Source organism: Protopterus annectens, chromosome 1.part0 (genome assembly GCF_019279795.1).
Source record: "Protopterus annectens isolate FY-2018-M chromosome 1.part0, PAN1.0, whole genome shotgun sequence".
In the NCBI taxonomy this organism is placed as follows: domain Eukaryota; kingdom Metazoa; phylum Chordata; order Ceratodontiformes; family Protopteridae; genus Protopterus; species Protopterus annectens.
In genome coordinates, this window is record NC_056725.1 from 1900821639 (window position 1) to 1900840760 (window position 19122).

Consider the following 19122-nt stretch of genomic DNA (forward strand, 5'->3'; position numbering starts at 1 on the left):
ATAGCATCCTACAGACCACCCTCTCAAAGTCAGGAATCCCACTCAGCTTTCCTGAAAACATTGGAGAAGATGAAGATCTCTCCGAACACCATTATATTGGGCGACTTCAACTACCCAAACATTGACTGGGAGCACTACTCAAGCCCCAGCACCTTAGCCCAAAGGTTCCTGGAAATTATAAACTCAAATGCTATGGAACAACTAGTCACCACTCCCACAAGAGGGGACAACATACTAGACCTGATCATTACCAACATGGGGACTCTATGCTCCACACCAGAAGTATATTCCTCATTGGTAAGATCAGACCATAAATTAATTTCACTGGATGTCCACATCCCGACCCCACCCCCAGCCCAGAAAACCACAGTGAAAAACTTCTCAAAAGCGAACTTCTCACTTCTCAAAACTGAAGTGGAATCCTTCAAGGCCCCAGGGCCAGTGGAAACTACGGCCCAAACTTCAGAATCCTATATAAACGCATTCTACGGACATCTGCAGGAATGCATGGATCATGCTATCCCAAACAAAACCAAGACCCAATCATCCAAAGGCAGGCGTCCAGTCTGGTGGACCCCTGCCATAAATAAACTGTACAGCAGAAGGAGGAAGCTACTACATGATAGAGCAAAATCCCTAATAGGGAAGGCATCTCTGATCAGTACTAGCAAAAAATTACGATCCCTCATAAAATCCTCCAAGGCCAGCTTCGAGAGAAAAATTGCACAGGACACCAAAGACAATCATAAGGCTTTTTTCAGTTATGTTAGGAACCTGGGATGCAACTCCCAGACTTGTTCTGAGCTGATTCTAAACGACAAAAAATACACTGAACCCACAGACATCGCCAATATCCTGGCAGACAGGTTCAGTGCAAACTTCTCCACCCCCTCCTCCCAAAAAGAGCAAGTGTCTATCCCAGCAGAGGGCTGCCTCCCAAACATCTCTGATGCTCAGGTGAAGGCTGCCCTCTCCAAAGCAAAAAACACTGCTTCCATGGGACCAGATGGCGTCCCAGGTTGCGTCCTACATGAACTCCAAGAGGAACTAATCCCTCAAATAAAACAGCTATACAATCTCAGCCTCACTACAAGATATGTGCCCACAGAATGGCGTACAGCAACAGTGGCCCCACTCCACAAAGGTGGAGCCTCTACGGACCCTGGAAACTATCGCCACATAAGCCTGACTAGCTTAGTCTGCAAGGCTATGGAGAGGATCATCATGGAGCTCATAAACAAAGACATTAGGGACCTACAGACACTAGATCCTACCCTGTTTGGCTTTGTCAAGGGCAGATCCTGCCTTTTGAACCTGGTTGACTTCTTTGAAACAGTCACCAAAGCCATAGATGAAGGGAAGGTAGTCCACACAGCCTATCTGGACCTTGCAAAGGCATTTGACACAATACCCCACTCGGGCATCATAGATAAGCTATCCAGCTTAAATATAAACCCCTATGTCACAAGATGGGTCGCAAACTGGCTCAAAGACAGAACCCACAGAGTGAGAGTTGCTGGAGCCATGTCAGACTCGAAACCGGTCACAAGTGGCATCCTACAGGGTTCTGTCCTGGGACCACTCTTGTTCGGTATATACTTTTCTGAGGTACAGGCAAACGTGGGAGGACTATGGCTCACCAAGTTTGCAGACAACTGCAAACTGGGTGCCATAATCGACTCTCCAGCTGACACAAACATCCTTCAAAAAAGTCTCACAGAGACAGATAACTGGTGCCAGTGCCATGGTTTAAAGCTAAATGCCAAAAAATGTATAGTCATACCCTTTGGCAAAAACAATGTGCCCACAAATTACCACATAGGCGGAAACCCATTTAGTACAGAGAAAGTTATTAGGGACCTGGGGACCCAAGTTGATAGCAATCTCTCCTTTGAAAACCACATTGCCAAAGTGGTTAGAAAGACCTTCTACATAGCCCACCTCATCACGAAGGGTTTCACATCTAGATCAAGAGAGGTAATCGTGCCCCTTTATTCATCCCTCATCAGGCCCATCATAGAATACAATGCCCCTTTTGGGATGTACCTTACCCGACACCTACAGCAATTAGAAAGACCCCAAAAGTATCTCACCAAGAGGATCAAGGGTCTCAAACAGATGCCATATGCTGCTCGGTTAAAAAAACTCCAGCTCTACTCAGTTGCATACCGCCTACTTCGAGGCAATCTATGCCTGACATACAAAGCTATGTCAAATCCAGAATTAATGGACATGCCCCACGTCAATAAATCTAAATCCCTTAGAGCCACACGCTCGAGGGACTTGAACCTCAGCACAGAAATAAATAGAACTTGCTGGAGGGACAGGTTCATAACCCAGAGGCTCCCTTCACTCTGGAATAGAATTCCAGTTCATGTGAGGCAGAGCACCTCAATGAATCTCTTCAAGAAGAATCTTGATAGGTGGATGGGGGATCATAGGTTTGTCCCAGGGATTACTCCCGTGTCGCTATTAGACAGAGGCACAGTAAACTAAACCTTAAAAAGGGCACAGTATACTCAAATCAAGGGGTGGCGTAAGCCATACAAAATCAGTCTAGGCTTATAATTGCCCCAGGGCAGATAGCCTAGTATGAACCTATGAACCTAAGTATAGTATAGAGCTTCCCTGTCCTATATGATGATGTCAACTTACTTCAGTTTGCTAATGTCAGCAAGTTCAATTCAGTTTAGTTATATGCTGAATGAATCTATTTTGCTACAGTAATTATATTTTACCAGTGCTAAAATGACCTGGATGGTTGTATTTATTGTCTTTTAGAAACACTATGCAGGAGAAGGTAACACACTGGAGGGACAAAAGTCTATGAACAGAAGTTACAACTGGGCTGAGGTACTATAACCAATAAGTGTAGAAGGAGACCTTGAGGTGCTTAATTCATATGGTTGTCGTAAAAACAGAAATTATTATGAGAAAGTGGGAAAAGGAAGAGGATAATGTACAAGAAGCATTACCATTAGAAAGAGGCTGTCATTTTTCTTCGTACAAACAGTTGGTAAGACATAATCTGCAGCACTGACTGCATTTCTGGAGGCCCCATGTTTGCAAGGACACAAGTAAAATTTACACTGTTGAAATTATGTCCTGCCATGTAGAACATGTTCTTTACCTGAAAACATTTAAAGAAAGGCTACTAGATCTTAACAAGTACATCGCTTCAGGAAGAGAAGACAAGGCAAGATATAATATTGTTGCAGATCTGTTAAGGAAGACAGTAAAGCTCAAAGGGGCACCATATTTCAGGATTGTGTGCTCATTGATAAAGGGGCATTACCTGAAAATAAACCGAATGTTTGTTGGAATGGTGATAGTATATATTTTTTTTTTACTGAGAATGTTCTAGATACTTGGATAATCTTCCACAACATATTTTGAATTGAACAACAGAAGGAGAATTCAGGGTGGCAAGGGAGAGACACAAAGGTGCCTTGCAGAAGAGGTACAAGTTAAAAATATCTTAGACCTCCTTGGCAGTCAGGTCATGGAGCAGGTTAGTAGGTAGACTAGCCTGGCCTGAACATGACTCTTCTGCTGTCACTTTCTTTCGTTCTGAGTTCAGCTCATGTTTTGGTTTGTAAATACAAGCTAGACTCCTGGATGTGATTTTGTGTGAAAAATGCCTTTTCTTGTTTTCCCTACTGCTCTTCAAAATCCAAAATAGTGAAAATATTGAAGTTAATTGTGATTCACTGAAAAAGGAGGTAAGGTGTGCTAGGTGGGTTTTGGTCTTCACCAGCCAAGCTACAATATTAAGTTTAATTCCAAATAGAATCACAAGAAACTTGTAACCAGTCTACAATTCTTTATTACTGATAAACTGGATTCTAAGCCAGGATGTGTGGCAATAGTTCTTCAGGAACTTTGGGTAAAAACTTCATCAGAAATTTGATTAGCTCAAGGAAAACAAGGTACTGTTATATGCAAGGCCTTTATTTCTGCAGTTATACAAGCTTCACCGTTAAGAATCATTAGTGACTATGTCAAAAGTTTGTTAGCTGTGAGAATGCAGAAAAACAAGTGCAGGAAAAGAACAGAACAAACTGTTGCTTAATGCAGTAACAAACCACAGTTCACATTTTAACAATAACAGCATTGTATACTTCACTCACTGACCAATGTCTGAATCAAGCATTCCAAAAATGTGCCAAAGGGCATTTTATCTAAATATTTCCTGAAATGTCAAAGTGCTATTTAGTTGCTTTTACTTTGAGGATAATGCAGATTTAGCAAAGAATACATTAGTAAATGTACCTTGAATCAGATGTGGATATAAACACTTTTTAGTAACAGTTATGAAAACATGAAGTTTTAAGGAGAAGAGCTATTTTTGAGATTCGCTCTTCTCCTGTGTTTTGGTTCTTTTTTTTTTTTTTTTTTTCTGCACTCGGCATTTCGAGTGCCGACAGTTCAATAAAGACACAAAAAGAAACTATATTAATTAACTGTGTGCTATTTTCCTGAAAATATAAAAGTAGCTATAATTAATTTCAAAGGTAGCATGGATAAAACAATTAACGGCATGGCAAATCTGAAAAAAAGGCAAATGCAAGCAGATCAAGCAAGGAATCATAGGGCAGACTAACACATCAGTTATAACGCTGCTGTTTAACTGCACTGTGCTACATTTTCAAGTATCATATTAATAATACTTGGGTAATCTCTGAGAGAAGTTTCTGTTTGAATCATACAGTTCGCTGATGGTGTATTTTGTGCACATTCATTTAAACTGATTTTTTTAACTGAATTTCCTGAGGTGAAGACTTCTGTAATTTGATATTAGCAAGCATTTTTGGCTGGAGCTGTTATGTTTAACACTTTTAAAGTGTTTTTTTTTTCTTTTGCTGCTGTGGTTTTGTAAAGACTTTGGAGTCCACAGTCAGATTCATCACAGAACAGCATGGAAGGCGTGGTTAGTGGTTACTGTACATGTGGTAGGCAGGGTCATGCTATATGAAAATCATACATATCCATGAAGCTTTCGCCATCTGAAGAAACCAAGATACAAATAAAGGGAGATAGACGGGGAAATGGAAGCCACAGAACATTAGGTTGTATTATTTCACAGCACACAAGCTGCTTCATTTTGAAGAAGAGCTGGATTACCACAGGATATGCAATAATTTATACTATACATCACAACTGTTATGCTCATCTTTATTGTTTGCTCTTGAGATAACCAAAGCTTCTGATTTTTTCACATGACTATGTTTTAAAGGTTACTGTTGTGATTGCTAATGTTCAGAGATTGACAGGTATGTCTAGAAGTAACTTGTCCACTTGTTAATCGATGGGTAATTAAAACATTAAATACTCTTTTTTTATGAATAAACCTTTTGGCCCCTGTGCAACAGACAATTTACTGCTACTCATGCCTCTCCTCAATCCTGGATGCCAGGAGTCACCCCCCCCCCCCAACACTTCATCTAGTATTTTTTACAATTGTCTGAGAGGACAGTGAGGTGCCCCAATGCAGCATCATACTCACAGTATCAGGGAGGGTTTTTTTTTGTTTTTAATCCCTACCCTTTCACTGTCTCATGCTCAAGATGCAATAAGAACATTACGGCCGAAAATGTCTGTTAGTGTATACCGTAATATTTGTAAGCTTATTGATAAGTGCCTTCCACCATCACCAGTGGGACTATTATCCTATGGTTAGCCTCAGTGTAGTCTACAGAGTAGTTAAAACTAATTTTCCAGACATCTATAGTCCCAGGGTTGTAGGTAGAGTCCTGGGTCAGTTTCTGGCAAACAGTGTGTTCTCCCCATGTGTTAGAGCTTTTGGTGTTCTTGTAATTGTTAAGCTGCTTACCTCACATACACAAGGTACAAAGTTTGATTCTGAACTTTGCCTGCTTTCTGGAATTATGGTGGTACTCTCATGTCTGATTACAGTAATATTATTATTATTATTATTATTATTATTATTATTTGGGCCATAAAAGTAAGCAACTGTATTTCTTCACTATGGAGCATTTTGACAGGTTGTCATAACATAATGGCCATTACAATCACACTTTTGAACAGCAAGATTGTATCCTAAAGATTGGTATGACTATCCCCTTATCTGATGATTCAGTGTAGCTTTACTGAATTTGCCCTCCTCACTCCCTGTTGATGTATGTAAGCAATGACAAGTTTAGTTTCCTGCAATACAAAACCATTTTTGCTCCTAAGGATCTGAGATATTTTACATATTTTCACAGCTACATTAAAACCTCTGCCAAACCTTTAATGACTGCAGTTATTCCTAGCTAAGGATAAAGGAAAAGGGAGGAGCAATGCAGAAGTCTGCCACACGTGTTCAGTACATTGAAAATGAAACACAAATGCATGAATATTTTTGTTACACACTAATTGTAAGAGTAAAATTACTTGGAGAATTCCCCTTTTTCTGAGGTACAGAGACTTCAGCGTTAGTATATACATTTAGCAGGATGAGAAGGGATGCAGCCCTCACATCAGGGGCGTGAGGATCCTCTGTAAAAAAATTGCTTCCATAATGTTTATTTTAGTCACGTAGTTTAGCAGAGGTTATGGGTGTTGTATTCTACTGTGCGTACATTAGCTCAACATCTACAGGGGCCTACCTACAAGGTGTACCGTGGTTTTAGTGGTGAGGGAAATATGGTATCCAACAAGAAAACTGAAATGTACAGTTCATATGCTATTTGTTCCTCAAGTACAACAGACCAAAAATATTCACCCCAACTCAAATATCATTTAATTTATCACTAGCTATCAACTATGCTAGTGTAGCTACAATGAAAAGTCAAATACACTACATTAATACACAAAATGAAGTAAAGGGTGGCCCAGTAATGCATTATTTAACACTATACTCTCATAGTGCTTAGTGTTCGTCAGGGGTACCCTCTCTGCAAAGTCTGCATGCTTTCCCTGAACCTGCATAAACTTTTAGCAGGGATTCCAGTTTCATTTTGCATCCTAAAGACCCTCAAATTTCCCCACAGGTACAGATGTGCTATATCTGTGTGTGTGTGTGTGGGGGGGGGGGGTGTACTGCAATAGACTGACATCCTGTCTAGGATTGGTAGGTTCCATGCATTACCCCCAGTGCTGGTACAACAAGCTCTGATTTTTCCCATGACACTGAATAGGGTAAAGTGGGTTATGAAACTGAATGAATGAATGAATGAATGAAGTAATGCGCACTACAGTAAGTATAAACCCAGTTCAGTTATTGACAAAATATTCTAACAACTATTAACTTCTAGTAATGAAGAAAGAAGGAAGAGTAAACAACATCAGTAACCAGGTAACACAAACCTGCTTACACTGATAGTGTTTCTTACAATGAGCTTGACATCATGTGCTAAACAAGAGCCCCTTAACTATTCAATTGTGTGATACTACCTGTTATAAAAGAGACAACTGCTCATTGCCTTACAAGTAAAATTAAATGTTACCTGCTTAATCAGAAGTAAAAAATGCTAAATAACTATTACATAAGAAGGCATGTGGATATGTTTATATAACGTACTAATGGAAAATGGGTACATAATGCAATACTAAGCACTGTAAATGAAACTACAAAGATTCAGATTTAAAACTGTGTGTAGTTAAATCCTGAAGACTTGGCATTTTGAAAGTGCATGCCAAAAATGCTGTAGTATAAAGTAATGTAATTCTTTCTCAGGTATTACAACCATCTCGGAGATTCAAAAAGAACCCCAGTGCTTGTGGTATGAGCTATGGTAAAAAGGCTGTGTTTCCACTTTGCATAGATTTGTGATTTAGAAACACATTAGCTAAAATGAATAAAGGCCTCACTATTGACTAATTTACAGGTCTGTGAGTCGTCATTAACTACTGTGAGCACAGATCACCACTTTCCTATGGTAATTGTTACCTATACATTGCCTTGGCACAGGCACCCTCTCACTCTCCTTCTATCTCTCCTGTACACATGCACACAGTAAAACACACGCACGCACACATGCACACACACTCAAATACCTCTCACCTGTACAAGAGTTGAGATAATGTCCCCATGTTTTTCATGTTTTTATCCTTGCCATCATAAATCATCCATCCTTACATCAGTTAATAATGCCAAACATTAGACAACATGCTAGAGCTGTCACTCTATTAACTTTCTAATTGAGTCCCATTGGTAGTTTAAAAAATCTCTGTGGTGTCATCCAGTGTACCTCACAGCTTTTTACTGATGCCTCCCTCACTGTCCCTTGTGACTCACAGCCTGTTGCAAGCACTGGATTGTGACAGACATTAGAGGTTCATACTTACTGTGTAAAAAAAAAAAAAAACTTACCATACTAACAGATTAGTTAGTGTAGTTGATTTATGGTCCTGTTCTCTGTGTAAAGGGTGCAGGGTTTGCAACCTTCCCTTTTTAAAGACTTAGGCAATGTTAGTTTACCTTGCATTTAGTGGTAGCTCAGAGGATTTATGTCTTCTGTAGGAGGTGGGGGAGTGCAGGGTTTGAATCTTTTTAGTGCCTTTAATGCAAACTGTTCAGGGTCTTCCTGGTGTCTAGTGTTACCCCCTCACACACCCTAAGTGCTATTTAAACACAATTTTAAATAATTATCCCTGGTGTCTAGTGTTCCTCTTGTCCATGCCTTGTTTAAGTGCCACTAAGGCACAGCAATGAAGAGTTATCCCTGGTGTCTAGTGACCCTAAGTGCTGTTAAGGCACAATTTTAAAGTATCACCCCTGGTGTGTATTGCTCCCACTGCTCACAATTTATTTTTATTGCAATTAAGGCATGTATTTAATGCTGTATCCATGACATAGTGCATCCCCCAACCCAAGTCTTCTATAAGTGCTATTAAGGCACATGAGTTTTCACTGGTGTCCAATGGTTACCCCCTACCCATGTCTTATTTAAGTGCAATTAAGACACATCATTAATGATGTATCCCTGGTGTCTAGTTTCCTTTAAATAACCTCTTCTGTAAGTGCCTTGTAGGTACAATAATTCTTCCTGGTGGCTAAAAGTCCACTTGATCCTCTTCCTTAGAGTTCTCCCTAGTGGCCCCGCCCAATTCTGCAGGATTTGCTTATTTGCTAGGGAAGTATAGAGGTATGACAGCCCCCAACCCACACTCACATACAATACACATTCCTACTTCATGCACACACACACATATACACATGCACACACAAAAGTCTACCCCGTCCCCTACCTAACCCCCCTACTGTGACTTCCCAGGCAAATACACACACACACACACACACACACACACACACACACACACACACACACACACACACACACACACACACACACACACACACACACACACACACACACAGCACCATGTTGCAGCACCCTGGTTGGGCTGTCTCTGAATTGGAAACTGTTACCATGAAGAGTGCACCCTGTGTACACCTCACAGCAATCTTTCTGAATCAGGGTCATTAATGTGGTACCTTTTGCTTTACTTGTCCATGCACTATAAATTAGTCCAAAGTAAGGTTTTAAAGATAAAAACATGCAATGTGTTGTGCCGGCTTTGAAAGCCAGTAAAGCAGTGGGGAGTGATTGACATCTTTACATATTCCCAGTGTAAGGGAAGCAGTTGTACCCAAAATAATTTATGTATTTTAGCAGACAGTAGGCAGAAATGGGAGTTGAAATAAAACCATTTCTTATCCTGTTGCTGCTGTTTACTGGTCAGTGCTGTCTGCTTTTAATGCAGACCTGAACTTAACAGCACCTAGGGGGTGCTTAAAAATTGTTAAACATCCTTCTAAGCATTGTTAAGGTTGGGTCTCACACTATAGCAGAACTGAACCACGATGCAATTTGAGTGTAATCATGGCACTACTCCACACACTACAATGAAATTCATTTTATTTTCTCTGATACTAAAAGTGTACTATTGCAGTACATAACATTTTGCAATAGTACTGTATTTAGCTATTTCGAAACAGGTTCATATGCTCATGGGTGTATACTAGGCTAACGACTGCTAGGGCCTTTATAAGCCTAGCCATGCAACCTGGATGTGTACCACAAGTTCTATGTTTTAGATGTCTATATAGGGGTGATTGCTGGTTATGACATGATTTACTGACTGTCTCTGTCCATCAGAGACTTGGGTGCAAGAGCAGGTGTGAAATTTCAATTTCCCATCCACTGGTCCAAGCTACACTTAAATAATATTGGGGATAGTCTTTCTTTCACATAAGTTCATGGGAAATACTACACTACGTCAAAGGCAGCTACTTTCATAAATACTTTACGCTTCAAACTTTTAAACTCTATATAACTTTATAATACATCCTTATGACATCATGACAGCATGGAATGTCATTTAAAATACAGTACAATTACAATACAGTGCAGTGCTATTAAAAAAAAAGAAAAGACTTATAAGTGTTTTTGTATAACTGTCAAAGTCATCTGTATGTCTGCAGCATATGGCATCTTTTGAAACGGACTGCAGTCAGAATAGCTTCCATTATGTAAGATCAACAGTCAGTTCTTTGAAAATGTGGACATCAAGAATGCTTACAACTTACATACAAAAATTGCATTAAAAGCATTTGTTGCAGGTACCCCACACCCCAAAATTATATGCATCAACTCTGTGGTCATACAGTAATGGCAGAAACTCCCCAAAACAGTACATATCAGTCTCAAACAATCAGTATTTTCACTCTAACATGAGATAGAGAGAGAGAGAGAGAGAGACAGACAGACAAAAAGTGACTGAATGATTTCTGAGGGACTGCTTGCTGAAACAACACAGGACAGCCATTAAAATGCAACACAGAACTATTAATAAAAAAAATTAGTTGTAGGGTTTTAACTCTTGTATTGGTTGAGCTGTTTTGTTTTGTATGGGTCAACATGCAGCTGTGCATGGATGCACATGGAGGAAATGCCTAAGGAATTCTCCCACTGCCCTAGTGATGTGCACCCTACTAAGCCTCATTAATACCCTAAGTCTTTCTCTTGCTGATCTCCATGATCCCAGCCTCCACTGGTAGTAGACAATCCCAGCATATTATCCCAGATCTTGTATCCAAGGGAAACAAGAAGCTTCTTGCCTCTTCTTGCCTCTTCACTTCCCTTCATACTGTGTCAGGTCCTCCAGCTTCTGGCCAGATAATTTAGTCTGTTTTATCTGGGCTGTTAATAGGGGCTTTATCATTCTATGCCATGGAGTCTAAGTGGAGTTATTCTATTTAGTAAGTTGTGGTGTAGGATGCTTAGGATGTGGGGGAGTCCTGGAATGGGGATCAACTCTGTGCAAAGGACAGGAACCATCTTTACCTAGAAACGAAAACTGCTTAGTGCTGGTTTGGATATGTACATCTCAGTCACTGTGTTTTAAGATAAGATCGGAGGAAGAAGGAAAGTTGACAGAAGCAGGGGAGAGAGAAGGGTTTAGGCAGTAAATAGAATGTAAAAAGAGATTTAGAACATAGAAGAAGAGCAAACAAGGGTGACTCAGAGAGTACAATTTGTTTGCCTTACTGGTCTACTACAGTTGTTCAAATGCTAGTAGTTCATGGTACATCTAATCAATGCCACATGCTCAAAAAGGTAAGTGCTCAATTTCCAATATGCCCAATTTCCCATTTCTACATAGCCTTCCAATGCCCAGTCCTATAAACTACATAACCTTCACAGAATGTAAACCCTAAAAATAAACCTCCCACCCAGGTCCCAACCTAACTTCTTGGTCCCTTACCCTAAACATCCACCCCCCATCTTAAAGTCCCTGATCACTCCCTAAACCTAAAACTCCAAACTCCCTTCCTAAATCTAAGTTATCCTAAAGCTCACTAACCCTAAAGCTCCCTTCCTGCTCTCTAAGCGTAAGACTCCAACTCCACCTCCCTAAACCTAAATTTGCTAATTGCTCTGTAATCCTAAAATTCCCTCCCCATTACCTAAAACTAAAACTCCAAGATCCCTCCTAAACCTAAAAGCCCCCAATTGCTCCCTAAACCTAAAATTCCCCTCCTACTCCCTAATCTAAATCCTCTCCCACTCCCTAATCCTAAGACCCTGTCCACTCTCCACAGTTGCTTGCCTGAATTCGTATTTATTTATTTTATTTTTTATTTATTTGCAGTTGGTTTACCAGGATAGTCCATTGGGCCAAAATGAATCTGTTTTCAATGGAGTCCTGGGGAGAAACGCTCCATAACAATCTCAATACAGTAGGTTATTAATGATAGTTATACAATGCAAAAAGTTCAAACAAATAATTACAAAATAGTTCAGCATACATTAGAAATTCTGTATACTTATGATGGATCATATAGATGATACAGACTAACAAAGTAATATTACAAAGTAATACTGGAAGTAAATTCATATTACGATGCATAAACTTAAGAAGTGCAGTCTAGTACATTATATCAGACTAGTACATTTTTGCAAATTCCATAGGAAACAGAGTGTGAGTGTTAGGGAAAAAAGGAAAAATTACTGGAGAAGCAGGGGAAGGATGGAAGATGATCATAGCTGAATACGAGCCGTACTCCCTCCCCATTGCTGTTTGCCTGAACTCATACTCGAGTTCAAGCACAAGCAGCAGTCTAGCCAAGTTACAACGCACTTGAGTCCCTGCCTTTGAGACAGTGTTTTTTTTTTTTTTATCACTGGATTCAAGTGCTTGTAGTGAACCTGTAGTCTTACTCTACAAAGCAAGGAAACTGAGTAGGAAGCAAGGGGGGAACTGCAAGCAGTGATGCAGCAGGAGCGGGTGGACGTTGCTGGTATAACATGAACAGAGGCCAATGAAAGGACAGGGTGGAACATGGTGATTCCCAGATATAGGCTATTCAGAAATGACAGGGTGAAACAGCATTAGATGTGAGTTCAAGAAGAAGAACATGAAATTAGGGTACAGCCAAAGTTAGAAACTAATTTAACTGTACTAGAAGTTAAGGTACAAGAAGTGGCAGGAGATGATGGACTGATATAGGCTATTGTCTACCAGACACAAGAGAGGTAGGCTGGAAGAGAGAACAATGGAGTGGGGTTGGAGAAAGAGGGTAATATTCATGGGGGATCTGAATCTGCCAGAAGCAGGCAGGAAGATTTTGTGCTGCAGGACCGAAGGAGAACAAGAGTTTGTTTTAAGTTCTTGTAATTGGGGGGGGGGGTTCTGCTGTGGCAAGGCAGTATCAGAAAGGACAAAATTCTGGAAGAGATCCTAACTAATGCAGAGGGTGTCAAGAACATCCAGGTTTAGGTGCCATTTGCCAACAGTGGTCACATGACTGTGTGGCTTAAAGTTGGGGGAGGGGTAAGAATAAAAAGACACAGACAATGTTGTAGGGTTTTAGTCACCTGATTAATGATGAGTAAGGAGACTGAAGTAAACGTGGGAAGTAAGCAAGTTACGGGAATGGGTCAAGGGTCAAGGGTGGAGCATTCAGAACTATGGACAAGGATGTAAGAAAATGCAAAAAGGCAAGAAGACCAATCAGGCAACACAGGAATCTGTGGCTGGCAGTTAGGACAAAAACAGGGACTGCAAATGGTGGAAAGTAGAGGTAAGCATATGGAAGAGACATTGTACAAGGAGGCTAGCAAAAAACAACAATGATGGTAAGGGCAACAAAGGTTAAAGTCAAAAGAGGGTTAGAATAAAGGATCAATAATGGAAGCAAGGGCTTTATTAGGTGGATATCAAAAAGAAGGAAGGGAGGCACAAAACTAGTCGGGGGGGGGGGGACTTTAGAAGAATGGGTAAAGGCAGTGGTCCTGAATGAATACTTTGTTTCAGTCTTCACAAAGGAAGGTGAGGGAGACTGCTATGTTGGGAAGAAAACAAGGCAGAATGGAGAAAAGAGTAAATAAACAAACAACAAAATAGAGAGTAAGATGGTTTGGGGGGAACTGGCTACCCTTAGGGAAACAAAAGTAAAGGTACCCTATAAGCGGTTTCCCAGAGTCCTCAGAAATCTGGCCAGTGTGTTGGTAGACCATCCATGGAGATCATCAAAAGATCACTGACTTGTGAAGAACTTACAGAGGGTGGTAGTTGTGGTACCTTTATACAAGGTGGAAGCAGGAAAAAAAAATCAGGAGATTAAAGACCTGTTACTTTAACGACAGTGCTCTTAGAGAAAATCCACTGGGGAAGGCTAGTAGCATTTCTAGAGGACATTACTCTGTGAAACAGCAAGCAACTTGGATTCAATGCGAGAACAAGCTGCCAGTAAAACCTGATCCAGTTTAATAAATGGGTTGTAGACAAAGGAATATCAGTAGATGCACTTTATCTGGATTTCTGCTTAGCTACTGACTGTCCCACAGGAGAGGCTAATAGGAAAACTAACTGGACAGAGAAAGCCATTAATTGGACAGAGATAGCAATTAAATCTGAGGCTGATAGAATAACTGACTGGACAGAGACAGTCATTAAATTGGACAGAGACAGTCTTTCTTTGGACAGAGGCAGACAAATTGGACAATAACAGCCATTAAATCACACCCTAGCTAACATACACCCCTTAAAATAGCCTATGACTCATGGGACACATTTGGATTGCATGGCTAGGCTTATAAAAGCCCCATGATCATTAGAGTAGTATACACTTATGAAACTATGTAGGGTTTTGGGTAGAACCATCACTTGAGGAAATGGACTGCTACATGGCTGAATGACATGAAACAGAGGGTTGTGGTGGGAGGGACAATGTTACAAATTAGAGAAGTGACTACTGAAGTACCGCAGGGTATGTCCTGGGTCCATTATTATTATTTTTTTTTGTGTTTATCTCAGAGATATCTGAAGAAACAGAGAAAATGAGCAGCCACTTTGCTAAAGACACAAAGGTAGACACAGAAGTGGAGCTTAAGGGGGATGAGTCTAACAAAGGATTTGGAAAGACTAAACACAATGTGAATAAAAGGTGGCTGTTGAGGTTAACTGTAAACAAATGTAAAGGACTGCCCTTGGGCCTAACCAATACTGGTTGGCATGACGTATCAGCTGGGAGGAGGGAAACTGATGCCAACAAAGCAGGAACATGATCTAGGGGAGTTGATCACTGCAGGAATGGAGTGCTAGCAGTAGAGAGAGAAAGGGCAGTTGCAGAAGCAATGAGAATGCTGAGATGCATCCACAGGGATATAGCTTCCAGAAGCAAAGAGGTAATGCTTCTACTCTACGGGGCCTTGCTCAGAGCATACTGTGAGTATTGCATGCTGTTCTGGAGGTTGTATAAGGAAAAAGACATCAGGCTGCAGGAAGGAAATCAGAGAAAAGATACCAGAAAGATTTGTGGGACAGAACAGAGGGACTATGACAAGAGGATAAAGCAACTACAACCTTTCTGTTCTGAAATCAGAAGAGATGCAGTGCAAGGTACGAATGGAGATGTGAGGGGGTCACCTTGAACAGGAGCAGGAACAGAGAGGGAACAGAAGCATACCTCTCAACTTCTTAGAGCAAGAAATCTGGACAAAGCCAGAAATAAAAGTGGGACAAAGGCACAAAAATAGGGACAATTTTTAAATATTGCTCTTACAAACTTAGAAAGTTGATAGAATAACATGTTTTGCATTAGCATGAATTTTCTGAAGTCTGAAACTCAAATGTCTATCATTATTTTAAAACTCCAATCTTTAATGATTTGCCATTAATTTGCCAGAAAACCACACTTTTATGAAAAATGGCCCAAAAATATGAGGCAAAAGTATGGACATTCTGCCAAAATCTGTACAGTTGAAAGGTATGAGCAGAAGTAAGGCACAGGCAGCAGATTGTAGGGCTAACTGCTCACTGGGTGTCAAAATACTGTTTGAATGAGAGGGTTCTGGACCCATGGAATGGACTACCAGAATTGGTGGAGGATGGGAAATCTACTGATGCATTCAGGATGGCATGTGACAGATGGGAAAGGGGGAAGGGTGAATATAAAAACAAGGGAGGGAAGAATGTTAATGTACTGAGTAGATGAGCAGATGACTAAAGACCTCTCAACTGTTCCTGGATTTGAGGAATTCCTGTTTTCAGGCCTGAATTACCGCCTCATCATATATGATTTTTGAGGCTGTCTAGTACACAAAAAACATACTACATGACCAACATTCTTGTGGCAACAATAATCTAAAGAAAGAGGACACACATCTTACAATTCCAAATTTCTGAAGCAAAAATAAATTACCTTGTGTGGTAGAATTTTGTGATACAGTTCATCAAGGTATAGAGTTTACACTGTCTGTTTGATAATGTGCTCACCTATTTCTATTATTTTTTTCACGTTTTTTAAACGTGTTTTTGAGTAGTACCCCACATTTCTACTGGAAGTGTAAAGAGTTATGTGCTGTTTGGTACTGAAGTTTTACGTTAATTAGCTGTCCAGATTTTTAGCTGGATGATCCTGTTTTTTAAGGGCCTTTGTTTTTATTTTCAGTGTCTGCAGGTTGACAGGTATGGATGATACAGCCATAAATAACATGGCAAAACTCAAAACGTGCATGCAAACATGTTTAGCCCTTTTTCAAGACCATGTGTGAAGCACATAAATTACCACTAAAAAAAAAGACATTTTCTAAGTAATGTACAGCAAAACACCAGTTTTCAGTAATACAATCAAACCAAACTTCAGAATCTTGTAAAAGATGGGAAACAGCAGCACTCAGTGCAGACAGTGAAAATAAGCTTAGAAAATATTAAAGGTTGATACATCAGTTTAGGAAGTAAACAACACTTCCTGGTAACTTCTTGCTTTGGCAAGCCCAGTTTTGACTGAAATCATGATCTGTCTTTCAAAAATACATTTTTACCTGTATATCGCTCTAGTGATGGGAGTTGTACTAGAGATGATGATGGTGATGATGATGATGATGATGACGCCTCATGGACAACTCCCATCACTAGAGATATACTGATGAAGGGGCCTCATGCACAAGCCTGCCATTGTTTCTTTAATCTGTCCATTAGCACATCGGGCTGCTTCAGTGATTGTCTAAAACGAGGCCAAGCTTTCTTTTAGATATATTTATAGGTGTCTACCTCCCCATCCTTCTCTCTCAGAACCACCCATCGGTTTTCCCACGCACTGTTCACCCATTCCCCTCCCATCCAGTCACTGAATGAAGCCTTGTAATATAACATCTGTCTGTGATAGGTGTGACAGTCTGTACTGATTTAGATATCAAGGCTAGTTATGGGAGGGACATGCTTAGAATTCAACATGAAACCCAACAAATTAAACATAAGTGAACATGTCATTCTTTGCTAAGGGGACAGCCACTAATTTTAGAAATCTGTAGTACTTTTTTCAACTATAATTTATCCCATTACTTTTGCCTCCTTCTCTCTCATTTTGATATTTTAATGTCAAGGTCACATTTCTGTGTCATGTGGGTTGAAATACACTGTTAGTGGTCGGCTTAAGGGTATAATTTGAACTGGTAAACACACACTGGACAAACGTTAAAATGGCAGATGCAAACAGAAGTCTACATTTTCTTGCGGTGCCAACTGTAGTCCAGACTCAAGGGTACCCTTTGTTGAAGGGGTTTTGGACTGATTTTCATACTTTGCATTAGTTTAGTGATATGGTAAGGATTGTAATGTGAAGCTCTAAAAGAATGATTCATCCTTTGTCATTCAACCAAGACTGCAATACTTCCAAACCATTTGTAAGAGATGTTATAGGTGCCAGTTCAGTCATGTTTCTTAGAGACAATGCATGTTCCTTACACTCTGTGTAACTTACAGGATTTCATTTTCACTAATTTTATAGAAATTCCTCTGTTCCTTGTAACCTAAGGCCTTCTTGTATCTATTTGTCCATTATTTTGCAGGATTGACACCTTGTCAAATGACCAAAGTGGGACTTTTTTTTTTTAGAAACATGAGATTTTTCAGGGCAAAAGATATCCACAGCCAATGCAAAGGATAGAACTTCAATTTTTTGCTAAAATAAGAACTTAATCTCGTAGCATTTCAGTTGCTTATGCTATTTCATATAACAGGTGTTTCAAATACAAAATAACTGTTTTATTCAACTATTAAAGAAAACTTAAGAAATGTTTTTGTCCTAAAATCTCAGGACATTTGTCATCTTTTATATTTTTTTGCAGGAAAAAAAAACTTCCCAAAGAAGGACAGGTGGTAACCCTATAGTTTTGTCAACCAGATGAGCCCTTGTGCTCACTGGTAACCTAGGAGCAACAGCCTCCTGGACTGACTTGCTTTGACACACAGTAACTAACTAATAGTGAAGGAATTTGACCTCAGAATAAAGCTCATTCGTGGTTCATAACCTTATCTGTCTGGGATATGCTGTCAAGCCACAGCAGTCCACAAAATATGCACTATTTTTGCCTGTCCCTTTTTAAGCAGGGGAAAAGAACTGGGTGATGTGGCCATAAATGTGGGACAGGGCACCATTTTACCTTATGTCCTACATGCAGCTTTTTATGTAAAATGCATGACATGTACTGCTTCAGGTCAGAGAAGCAAGTGTCCACCTGCACACATGAGCAATGCAGTTAGTAATAATGCAGTTGGATGGCTCATTTGTTGCTAACATCCTGCTCATAGCCTCCACCACTGTGTATCTGAATGGTACATTTCCACCCTCAACACTGTTCTCCCCTAAAAAAATGAACACTGCTGAGATACCCTTCAATGTGCTAATTGGCTCCTCATAAAAGAACATGCTGACCTAGTTCCTCTTAGCCTAATCTGTAAAACACTATATAGTGAATCTATTACTCCCCTACTAACAGTCTTTCTAAAAAGAGAAACTCCAAACCATCTGTGTTTCTAATCCAATAATGCTCAGGTTCTGTGCAGACCTAAACCTTCCTTTTTCTCCACAGAACACACCTTCTCTGCACTTGCACCCAAAATGTGGGATTCTTTTCCTAAATAACTCTTGCCAAATCACTGTCCTCACTAACTTCACAACTGAATTACTATCTCACTTGCAAAAAAGAACGTCAAACAAATGCCTTCACCCATCCTCCATTACATAAACTCAGATATATATAAATTCTCCCTTACTCCAACAGTGGCTCCGGGTACATCACACTGTTTATAACTAAAACGATTCATGAGTGATATTAACACTATCCCTTCCTTACATTACCTCTCCCCTCTTCTTAATCTCTTTCT

General features: G+C 40.1%; 1 protein-coding gene across 1 annotated transcript in view; it reads right to left on the reverse strand.

Annotated features, from left to right (window-relative positions):
• MYO15A (myosin XVA) overlaps window positions 1-19122 on the reverse strand; it is a 1299796-nt gene that overhangs the window by 24978 nt on the left and 1255696 nt on the right. The gene's annotated exons all lie outside the window — the stretch shown is intronic.